This window comes from Rosa rugosa, chromosome 2 (assembly GCF_958449725.1).
Source record: "Rosa rugosa chromosome 2, drRosRugo1.1, whole genome shotgun sequence".
Classification (NCBI taxonomy): domain Eukaryota; kingdom Viridiplantae; phylum Streptophyta; class Magnoliopsida; order Rosales; family Rosaceae; genus Rosa; species Rosa rugosa.
In genome coordinates, this window is record NC_084821.1 from 57,032,821 (window position 1) to 57,045,221 (window position 12,401).

General features: G+C 38.5%; 1 long non-coding RNA gene across 6 annotated transcripts; it reads right to left on the bottom strand.

The window, feature by feature from the left end:
* Positions 1-4,728: 4,728 nt before the first annotated feature.
* LOC133728682 (uncharacterized) lies at positions 4,729-8,272 on the bottom strand. Of its 6 annotated transcripts, XR_009855960.1 has the most exons (9): positions 7,793-8,266; positions 7,210-7,707; positions 6,820-6,849; positions 6,245-6,338; positions 5,778-5,841; positions 5,646-5,702; positions 5,356-5,416; positions 5,092-5,169; positions 4,729-4,958 (listed from the first exon to the last, which is right to left on the bottom strand). It is a non-coding gene; the product is annotated as an uncharacterized LOC133728682 (long non-coding RNA). The 6 variants fall into 6 exon arrangements; XR_009855963.1 differs by having other exon boundaries at positions 5,356-5,841; positions 7,210-7,293; positions 7,561-7,707; positions 7,793-8,272; XR_009855959.1 differs by having other exon boundaries at positions 5,646-5,841.
* Between the last annotated feature and the right edge of the window lie 4,129 nt (positions 8,273-12,401).

The window sequence follows — 12,401 nt, forward strand, 5'->3', positions numbered from 1 at the left end:
AAACAAATACGAAGAAAATCACAACTGAGTCTGAGGAGAAACCTTCCGAAGCTTTTTCAGCAGAAAAGAACAATTTTAAGACGACAAGTTGCTTGAGCTCTAAGCCTCCCTCCTCATATGGGGAACAACACACTTCCCATGCCATCAATGGGATTTCTCTTTTATTAATTGAACCAGAACACAAAATAAAAATGGGCCTACATTTTTTTTATAGAAAAGAAAAAAAAACAGCCAAAAAAAAATATTTACAAAAAAAAATTGAAAAGAAAAATAAATACATAACAAAAATGAAATTCGAACCTAGTCTAGGAGTAACATAAAGGAAATGAATGCAACTTGCCAACTAAATCAATCTCATTGTTTAGTAAAAGACTTACATTTTATTTACTTAATAATTTTATGGAAAAGACTTTAGTACATTAATGTACCGATACATCAAGTAGACTAGTTCAAATACAGAGGTAGACTAGCTCGATACAAGGGTAGACTAACTCCATGCATAAATAGACTAGTCTACCCATGTACTGAAATACCTCCAGAAAAATAAATGTTAGGCCTCGACGAGACACCGGACCTGAGACAACCGACTCACGGGTCTCATGTCAGGTCCGGCTTAGGCTCGAGATAATAGATTTAATTAACTGCAAACGACCCACCATAAACAACATAGAACCCTTCCAACTTACAATCTTAAACGAATTTTATCAACAATAGGCTGAAAATATCTAGCACGAGCCTTACCCCTAAAATTTGGCACTCCCAAATAATTAAAAGAAGCAATACCAAGGGAAATATCCAATACATTAGCAATAGGAATTCTCCTCCTCCAAATGCTTTTAACAAGAAACACATTTGACTTATCTTTATTAATAACTTGTCCGGAATTGAGTCCATTTTCCTGTAGAAATTGCATAATCACAAGCAAATTCTTTTTATGACCAGATAAAAAATAATTATGTCATCAGCAAATAAAACAATAAAGTTATTGGTCCTCCCCCTTTCTTCTATCCTATCAGTTATTGTTCGGTAATGAAACCAGCTGAGCATACAGGATAACACAAGCTAGAAATCAAGCTTCACCGTTGATCGATGTGCTAGAAATGATAGTATGGCCAAGATTTTTTTCGGTCTTGTCTAGCTAGGAGTTATATAATCAATTGCTGCATGAGTGAACAGATGGAAAATGTACGTACGAATCGGAACCTGCTTTCACTTGGTTTCTTGTTAAAAATGAGCGTGTATGTAGGGTTATTATCCTCTTCCATTTACTTTGGTTCTTTCGCGAAGAAATTGCAATGCTTAATTGGTGAAGGAAGGTTGAAAATTAGGTTATAATTAGGCTAAGTTAAGAGTTCAATTCTCCTTCAATATAACTAAAAAAAAAAAAACAATTATCAAGTAGGATAAGCAGATAGGAAACAATCAAATCTTCTCTTTGAACAAAACAAATCCTTATCCTACTTTGACCGTTGTGTTTCCCACATTCTTATTGGCATTTCATTTTGTCAGCAAATAATAATTGCGTCTTATAAGTTCTCTCCTCTCTAGTTTAACTTAAGAGTGAGGGGTTGCTTAATTGGTGTTCATTACCAACAACCATTCCATTCGAGACAACTTTGTCTACGACTGGTATGATCAATTTGTTACAAGTTATTTTCAAAGGTTGGCAGTTTCTGCATTTGTTTCTTAGATTGATGGAGAACGTGATGGAAGACTTTGCATGAGGGAGAGGCCGTTGCAGTGGTCATTACAAAGGAAGAACTTGAGAAGAAACCTGTTAGATTCTTCCTTGTGGGAGAATTGTATACTCATAAACATTACAAGCCGGAAATTCTTATCAGTACAATGAAAGGTTTGTGGCTTCAACGATTAGGCACAACCAATCGTCCACAATTACAGCGGTTCCTTTGGAGGGAAGTAACAAAATCCTCTTCTCTTTTCACAATAGGGAGGATTTGGAAAAAGTTATCACGGGTAGTCCTTGGACTTATGAGCACTCTCTGTTTGCTATCTCCTTCACGGATGGACTAATGGATCCACTTCTTGTGTCTCTCAAAACTCAATTCTTCTGGGTACGTATCAGAGGTTTACCACCAAAGTACATGGATGAAGAGACAGGGAAAAGCATCGGGAAAGTAGTGGGTCAATATGTCCGTACAGGAAAAGATAGATTTGGGAGTTGTTTGGGCAGTTACTTACGTATTCGAGTGGGCATCAATGTGGAAGAACCGCTGAAGAAGTGGATTGTATTTGCACCTGCCGGTGAACAGGAGAGGCTGCATGATATTGAATATGAACACCTTCCCCATTTTTGTTTTTCCTGTGGCTTACTTTCCCATACTGGGCAAGCTTGTGATCTGCGGAAGTCTGGGGCAGTAACGGAGCCGGCGTATGATGACCTTCTTAATGCTGAGAAGAAGGAAATTTGGCTTGCAAAGCAGAAGGATCACAGGTCGTCCTCTACTTTCTATGATGGAAGTGGATGTCGTTTGGGATTGCACACAAACTCTCGAACCGGTTGGAGGATGACCGTGCCGGATTTCCCATCTACGGGTTGGGTGAGATCGAGAGAGGAGAAAGAGGCTGGAGATAAACCTGTCACTTCTGGGGGTGTTAGCAGTATGGAAGTTGAACATGGTCTGACTGATGATGAATTCAAAGTCCAAGGAGCCATGAAGCGGCGGAGCTTACTCCGTCAGGACGGTGCAGTTGAGAAAGAGCCGCTTGATACGGCGATGAATGACGGGGTTTGTGATGACGTCCTGGAGGAGAACAGTGACATGCCTTTTGGTCTGCTGACGACAGCAAACACGGTTGAACCGGATGAAACCGGCAGTTTACCTCAAACTCGGTTACCTTACGCAAATCAGGGGGTCGTCAACCTCCAACACCGGTTGGAAGCCGTGGGCGGTGACACGTCAGTTAAGCAGTTGGTGTCTCCGCATATCCTGGAAGAGAAACAGAATGTACAGGCGGTTTATAAAAAAAGAGTTAATGGGCCGGGGAAAGGAAAACAAGTTCAGGCAGACAAAGAAAATGGGCCTGTCTCTGTACCTCCGAAAGCGCCCGAACCGGCAGAGTCTATTGTTTTGACATCTTCTGTAACCCATAAGGAGTCGGCTCAGCATAGTGTTTTGGATCAACTCACTGCTTCGAAATTTAGTTCTCCACCAGCTGACCAGCATTTTGCTACTGTCTCTAAGAAGGTTGGGAAAAGAGGTTTCGTGGTTGGCAAGCATCCTAGAGGAGTGGTAACCCGGTCACCCAAAAAGAGTTCTGAACGTACTCCGAATCGTTCCACCGTGATGGGTCCGGTTTCGACCCATCACGAGAAATGAATCTTTTAAGCTGGAACTGTCAAGGGATTGGGAACCCTTGGACAGTTAATGCACTCAAAGGGCTGGTTTCCCTCAATCATCCCACTATTATTTTCCTTTCTGAAACTAGGTGTACTGCTGAGGAGATGGTGTCTATCAAACGTCGTATTGGGTGGCAGAATGTTTTTTCTGTTGATTGTAAGTTTATCAAAAGAAAGAATCACTACAGGAAAAATGATCATTCACGACACGTGATTTACGGCGTGCATTTAATACGTGCTGTAAATTAGTATAATTTAAGGCGTGCATTTAATACACGCCGTAAAACTCGCAATTTTAGAATAAAATTTAAGGCGTGCGTCGAAAGCACGCCGTGTTTATGTAGTAAAAAGCATTAGAAAATTTGTTAATTATCTCTCCCTCTCATGTCAAAGGTTCTCCCTTATCTGGTCTCTCTCTCTCTCGTCCGATAAAGGACGAAGATTAAGCCGTCGAGAGCCATCGATTTCTTCTTCTCCCAAAAGCCTTGAGAGCCGGACCTTCCTTTGTCTCATTTCTTCTCCCAAGCACCGCCGCGATGACGTCGACCGAGACGGAGGACGCCGTCGCACCGCCATCACCGATTACCAAGAGCTCGAGTCCTGAGTTTGTGAAGGTCAGATTCGAACTCCAAATCTTCCTTATTCATGTTCGATTCTGCAACCGGAGAGCGTTTCTCTCGCCATCGGCGAACCAGTTCACAAGCAATTCGAAAGTCCAGAGGTAAGCTTCGATTTAGGTTTTCTGATCTTTCTGTTGAATTTGATTCTGTATTTGGATTTTGCATCTTTGGACCTTGAAATTTCCTTGTTCAATTTTCGATTAAATCGATTTCTGCTCTCTCTCTCTCTCTCAAATCTTCATCTGCGCCTGAAGAAGTGAGATCTTATCATTGACGATTCAGCTCTCGCAGGATCGGAAGCACCATACAAATTCAAAGGTACGCCTCTATCTTATTTTATCACACTACTAGAAAAACACCATTTAAGGACACTGAAACTGTGTCCTTAAATACATACAAGGACTCTTTAAAAAGGAGTCCTCTATCCAGCAGTCATTATAAGTTTCAAACAAGGACACTGAAAGCGTGTCCTCTTTTCTATACGAGGACACAGTTTGTGTGTCCTTAAAGCTCTAGATGCAGTGTCCTTAAATCCATAAGAGGACACCTAAATTGCATCCTTATATCTTCTAATAGGTGTCCTCTATTCTATACTAGGACACACAAATTGTGTCCTAAAAGCTCTGAAAATGGAGTCCTTAAAACCATAAGAGGACACAAAAAATACACTCATATGTGTCCTTAAAACTAAAACAGGACACTTAAAAGAGTCATAGAGGACGTTCAAAACGTGTCCTTAAAACTTGTAAAAAACCCAAAAAAAAAATTTAATTAATAATAAAAGGAAGCTTTCTCCAATTGTACACCCCTCAAAATACACCACCAAATGCAATATTAACTAAATCAAAATACACCATATGCATACAAATTTATAAAGTATAACAAATTACAGTTCAACAATTCTAGTCAAGTAAATCAATGTCCTGCACCTTGTAGGTTTATAGTTGCTTAATCTGCTTCCCAATATCTTCAATCATAACCTGATAAATATAGCACAAACCAAAATCAAGCACATATTAACACTCCTAGAGCGTACTTGTGAAGACAGATATATTGTGAAGACAGATACAACACAATGAGGTTATGAACATTAAGGATGAAACTGGAGCGTACTTGCCATTCAGTCTGTCCCTCCGCATTTTTTGTCTACAGGCTTTAGAATGAAACACATTGCACGATCTGGACCTCAGACTGTGATGGAAACAGTACAGATAATTCAAAATTGCATCATCAAGAAGAGAGATCGATGGAAAAACTACATGGGACATGATGAATACAACTTTTATAAAAACTCAAAAACTGTACATGGGTAGTAATATATAAATTTCTGTTTCACAGGTCAGTAAGAAATAAGAATAGAACTGAAAATATAGGTACCATTTGTTCAACCCAGTTTTCTTGAGAATCTCGAAATTTCTAAATAAGCCATCAATGCCCACTGAGATGATAACAACAACAAAAAATGAGTTCTTTCTTTAAACAAAGATACTTATATACAAAGATTCCCAGTTTCCCACAGGAAAATGGACCTATTTGAAAATGCGCAAAACAGAAATGAGATGCCTTTATATACAAACATCACAGCAATGTCATTCTCTTAGTCACACACACATGAAAACAATACTTCAAAACTGAACTGAAAATGGAGAACACAGAAAAATACTCACAGGCGCACCGAAACAGAAACGAATACTTGACAACTGGAATTCAACGATTTCCCATATCTGATTGCACAAAGCTGAGCTTAAATCCATTAAAACTTACTTAAATGATTACTAGATAGTAAGAATAAGAATAACCTGAAATCATGGCCCAGATAACTCATCTTTGACTTGCCGTAGTCCTTTCCTCTAAGTGCTAGAACTGTAAAGCAGTTCAAACATTTACAATGCAGTAAATACAAAAAATTTGACAAAAACCAGCAACTCAAATTTGGCAGTAAGAAACCTCAGAACACCAAAAAAAACAGAAAACAGTTCAACATATATATGTTCAGAAACTATATAGATGCAGAGGTGGGTTAGATAGTTTGAGATCAGAAACTACACTGAGGATCAAAAACTACATGTACATAGGGGCAGAGCACAGTTCAACAACGATTTCCATATAATTAATGTTGTAGATAATGCTACTGAATTTCGATGACACGCATGCACACCCATAAAAATAAAATAAAAAATAAAACAGTTTGCTAGATATAACATCAACAGTAAGCTAGATAGAAGGAATAACAAGTAAATCCATTCATTGAAATAGTATTACTAACCTTATTTATAATAAATTGAAATAGTAAGTCTGGAGTTTCAATACTTTCTTGAGCTGTCCATCCATCCATTGAATTCATGCAAGCTTACTAACTTCTTGTAGATAAGAAAAAGAAAGAAGAAAAAACATGATACCCTCCCCATTCTTCATCACGACAATAAGCATTAATAGGCCAAAATAAATAAATTATGAAAATCACAAAATCATGCAACATACTACGTGGGGAAAAAGAAGAGGAATGATAGATCATAGGTACAAAATGAGAATAGAGTTTATAAGCTAAAAAGGAGCAACATTAGAAGAACTCCAAACTCTGAAATGCATTCAGTGGAAAAATAAATTGACCCTAGGACAAGATTATCCTGTACCTGGAAAAAGTGAAAGTATAGTTTTAGCATTTTGGGATACCCCAGGCTATATCAGTATTAAGAATGTACCAGCTTTATATAACAACAAGGTAGCTGTTGACTGATTCTCTTTCAAATTAAAATAGTGAAGCTATTCTTTGAACATTGTAAGGTAAACAAGCAAAAAAATAAAATAAAGAAAAAGAGCTTGCATGGTATTGTAACATACAGAAAGAACAAACCCAGCAAGATGCTCAGCCTGCAAAACAACAAAGCGTAAAGGAATTAGCTCAATCAAAGAAACAAACAAAATCGGAGGAAATCCATATCCAACTAATCCAGCAACATACATAACTACATATTATAAATTAATGATAAACAGAAACCTTGATGAATTCAGCATAATCAACGCAGCCAAAAGGTAGAGTTTGTGTCGGGGGAACAACGAAAACCGAAAACAAAAACCAGTTATCTTTTCTACTTCTAACTACATTGGAGAGCTTAAAATTAAATTTTATCTTTTCTAAATGGCCTATAGCATCTCACATAAGCTCCAGCTAGTTATCTCACATATTAAGCTTCAAGAACTAAATCACAAACACCCACACAGAGCAATTACCTGCAGTGTCCGACAATCCAAGGTTAACTGTGCATCCGCCACCAAATTAGCACTGATGTTGTCAAACACTGTAGGCACATAATCCTATAACAAAATTTGGAGAAAGAAAACAGAATAAATATGTCATAAATTAATGAAAGTAAACAGCATCACCCAGATTAGAATCAAAGTAAACAGCATCACCCAGATTAGAATCAAAGTAAACAGCATCACCCAGATTAGAATCAAAACCAAATTCAATTGAAGAGCGGACCTTTTTGGAGTGGTGGATGATATGAGATGTGTAAGACATATTTGGAGCCAAACTGATGAACTAACCAAAACCCAACAAAACCTTATAATAATTATTACCAAAAGTTCGATTTGGTGAGGACGGTGGATGATATGGGTGAAGAACGACATCGCGGAGGCGTCTAGGGTAGGCGGTGAGGTCGGTGGTTTGCGGAGAGATGACGGCGACATCATTGCAAAGAGGATGAGAGGGTTTAGGCTTGGCATCTGCGGAAGAGTAGATGAAAACAAAATTAAACCTCCAAGATCTCATCCACATAATTAAGCAATATAAATCGAGCCACTGACATACCCATCTAATTCTGATTTGGATGAGAAGAAAGCCACCGCCAGTCAAGACTCTTAGATCGGATCCTCGTTAATGGCAACGGAGAAAGCTCGTAGATCCTGGTGAAAGAAAACCAACGGGGAATCATGAAGAAACAATTGTTACCCAGCACCAAAGCACACAGATCTGGCGAGAAGAAAACGGTATAGACAGATCGAGAAGGAGAGAGAATACTCGTCTGTGGTGATTGAATTCGATGAGGAAGAGATGCAGAGAGAGAGAGAGAGAGAGAGGTAGGTCAATGAAAAAATAGAGGCCAGAGTGGGAATTTGTGTGCAAAAAAACAAGTGGGAAGTTTAACTTTTGGCAAAGAAAAATCGGCGGGAGTGCAAGTCGGGGAGGGGGAAGTGAAATTTCGGGAGGAAATCGAAAACGCCAAGTACTGCAGCTCCGCCTTTTTTATTTCAATTGGATTTCAGTTTTGGAGCCCAATCTTAGGACACAACAAAAATGGTTTACGTGTCGTTAAAAACTGTCCACCCACTAAAAAAATTTCAATTTGAAGTTGTGTGTCCTTAAAAACCTTCAAGGACTCCACATAAATTATGTGTCCTTGTTTGGTGTCCTTGTATGTGTTTTTTGTAGTAGTGTCATGATCGGAATTTGCTTATTTGGAATTTCTGTGAGGCCATTGATGTTGCTATTTGATATCTTTGTTGGTTGCTTAGCTAGAGTCTGTGTTAAGAGTTTGTCTGAATTATTGTTACTCTCCACTCTAGAATCGTTTTCTTTTTCAATATGTTTTTGTGGAAGTGGGTGTTTATCGCACACCAGGTGTTCGATTAAATTCCCCTTAAGCTCTGTTTGGGGTTTCAGAATAGAATTATCAATTGAAAGACTTGTGCTTAGCTGCTATTGGAATTATCAATTGCAATGCCTTAGACATTATATTGTAGTATTCTCTTAAATGGTTGTTCTCTACTAGCTTTGCATCAGAAGGCATGTAATGTTATATATTTAATGTTCTATTTAATGTTCTCTAACATAAGCTTAATAAAAATGAGAAATGATACGGAAGTGAGACAAAAGAAAATCTAGTTCTCCTTTTTATGTCTTCTATACCATACATGCTTTGAGGTAAAGTCACCTGTCAATGATAGTTACCTTAATGATTTCTTGATAATGATTCGCTGATGATTAGAATAAGGTAGGTATATTTGGCAAAGATACCAGTGTACATTTTATATATCAGACCGTGCAGTTTATAAAGGTAGATGGATAAGAAGTTTTTAGGAAATGAGTGTCGTAGAAAGTTGTGTCTTTATGCATCTCTAAAATTCTGTAATTTCTAGGACTAGTATAATAGCAGCTGGTATGAATTACCACTTTGCAGATTGACAACTCTTCTAGTAGTATGTTTCTAATCTCATGTGTGGATGATGGTAAGATGTGTAGGCTTGCATTGGACTACTCAACTAAGCCGTGTGTCTTGGAAAGGGGTACAGTGAATCCTTCATTTCAGATCTGGGTCTGCTTTAGAACTGGGATGATAGGAAGAAAACCATAAAAAGTTGCTGTTTCTTTGTGCCTGATGGGGAACACTGGAGCCTGAGTTGGTTTTCCTTTGTTCTTCAATGATATCTGTTATGCCGATGTATATAACTGAGGTGAAATTGACTAATAAGAAGTAAAGGAATTGGAATTGGTGGGGAATTAAGTACAAGTTTCCATGAGGGGTGCTAGTTGTAAAAACTGCTTTTTTGTTAGTGTGTTTGATATAAGTGAGTGAGTACTTTACAATGCATTGTAGAGTTATGTTAAGCAACCGTGTTTTGCTTGTGGAAAGATTGTTAGTTTGATCTCTAATTCAGTAACTGTTTTGTTCTGAATTTTGAGGTTCATGGTTATATTTATATGTTCGGACTTTGGAACTTTGAACTAAAGAACGAATCAAGAATGGTTTATAGTTGATGGTAGAGGATTTCATAATAAGCTAACGAGATCAGGTAGCTTAAGAGTCTGGTATTAACTGGTTTCATATCTTATCTCAGGTGGAAGAATCAAATTGGAAGAGCAGAAAGATGGAAATGCAGCAATACTGTGCACATGAATGGAAGTCCATCTTAGGTGCAAATAGCTGATTCTGAAAATTCTAAAGGCGGCTTTGACTGCAACATCTGCTCAGACTTTGCACACGAGCCAGTGGTCATCCTCTGTGGCCATCTGTACTGCTGGCCTTGCATCCACAAATGGCTTCACGTCCAGAGAGCCTCCCTTGCGTCTGATGAGTGCCCTACAGTGCCCTGTTTGCAAGAAACAAGATGTATTTGAAGTGGAATGTGGCAATGTGCAGTGAATGTTTTGAGGCAATCCACCCCAGTGGCTTTACACTACCAGTTTAGGTTCATTTTATTTGTATTGGTTTTGCTATAAGGTTCATTTGTGATTGCTTCCACAACATTTGTTTGTATACTGCTTAACTTTTTATACAAGTGAAGGTTCTCTTATGAAATTGCAACAAGCAAAGAATTAGACATATTTGTTATTCGTTTTTATTTATAAAGTTTTTGGGTGACATTGGAACAACAAAGAATATATATATATATATATTTTAAATTGAATTTACGGCGTGCAAAGCATGCCTTAAACCAAAATTTACGGCATGCTTTAAGGTCATTTACGGCGTGCATATCAAGTTTAACAGCGTGCTTTTAGGTCATTTACGGCGTGCATATCAAATTTTACGGCGTGCTTTTGGGTTATTTACGGCGTGCATTTGCACGCCGTAAAAAGACAAAAAAATTTCGTTTTTTTGACACGGTCTATAAGGGCGCATTTTTGCCCGAGTTTGCACGTCGTAAATTGTCATTTACAGCATTCTTTGCACGTCGTAAATGGCTTGTTTTCCTGTAGTGAATGGTAAAGGTGTCAGTAGGTCTGGGTGATGTAGGACGAGAATTGGCTTGGTTTAGCCGGAAAGTTAGAAAAATAAAGAAGCGGCGTAGAATCAAGAAGAGTGATTGGAAAATAGGTAACTCACGCATAATGAGGTTATTAGCTGCTGGAATATTCAAGAAGATTAAGTTTTGGACTTTTCGGGTTGCTCGTGCGAAAAGTCAGATTCTGAATTGTGAATCAGATTAGAGTAAATTTTGGCCAGAATATCCGTTTGAGATGCATGATACCTTTCCGGAATGGGAACGACGAGATCTTCAAGACTCACTTTAGTGAGCTCTATCAAATTTAGGCCAAAATGTATCGCCTTAATTATCCGATTCGTGATTTAGTATTTTTAGGCTAGTTTTACATTCTTTTTATTTTAGGTTTTCTAGTTTATTTTGGATTTGTTTTGTTTTAATCCGTGGGCTTTAGGGTTTCATTGTTAGTCGCCCTAGGGTTTCTTTTCCCATATATAAGCAACCTTAAACGGCTGCAGAACTATCTTTTATCATATTATCAATCAAAATTGAGAGTTTTCTCTTTTATCTCTGGTGGACTCCAGAATCTTTATTTTAGGTTTATTGCTGGTAAACCTAGGTTACTTCCGCCCGCGTCACTGGGGGTATTAGCTTGCTTTGGACTAAGGATATTTTGGTTTCACTAAGGTCTTACTCTTCTAGTCATATTGATGTGTTTGTTAAGAATGATAAGGGACAAGATATTTGGAGGTTTACGGGAGTGTATGGACAACCTAAGGTGGAGAATAGACATCTGACATGGGCACTTTTGAAACAGCTTGGCAAGATGGGGGATTTGCCTTGGGTTCTTGGTGGAGATTTCAATGAAATAGTTTCCATCTCGGAGAAGGAAGGAGGACCTCGACGCGGGTCGTTGCAGATGAGTGGTTTTCAGGATGCCCTTCAGGCTTGCTCTCTGGTTGACATGCATTTTACAGGCCCAAAATTTACGTGGACGGGAACACGACATGGGGAGGAGATAAAAATCCGATTGGATAGATTTGTTTCCACGAGGAGTTGGACTTTGCTCTTTCCTGCATCTAGGGTTATTAATCTTAACCCTAGTACATCTGATCACCTACCCATTTTGTTGGAAATAAAGAATAGTAGAAATCGTCGTAAGAGGAGAAAGAGACGATTCCATTTTGAAGATTTTTGGCTTAGGGACGCCGAATGCAAACAAGTGATAGAGTCGGGTTGGTATAGTGGTACTGGTAATTGTCCATTCTCAAAGGTCTCTAATCGGATAAGTAATACTCGAGCACAGTTGTTGAGTTGGAGTCAAACTCGTTTTGGAAATTTGAAAAAGGAGATTGAAAAAACAAGGTCACAGTTGGCCGCATTCTTTGACTCCTCTTTTTCAGCACGGCCTGATGATAATCATACTGCTCTGCAATCAAGATTACAAGAGCTTTTACACCGTGAGGAAGTGTTTTGGAAACAGAGGTCAAGGGTTATTTGGATGTCGGACGGTGACCACAATACCAAGTTCTTTCATCAACAGGCTACAAATCGCAAGAAGAAAAATCTACTGAAGGGTCTTTATAATGAGTTTGGAGTTTGGTGCACTGAGGAAGAAGACTTACAGAAGATTGTTACGGACTATTTTGGAGGGCTTTTCACTTCAACAACTCCTACTTTTACTGATGCTGATTTTCAATTCATCAACCCGGTGA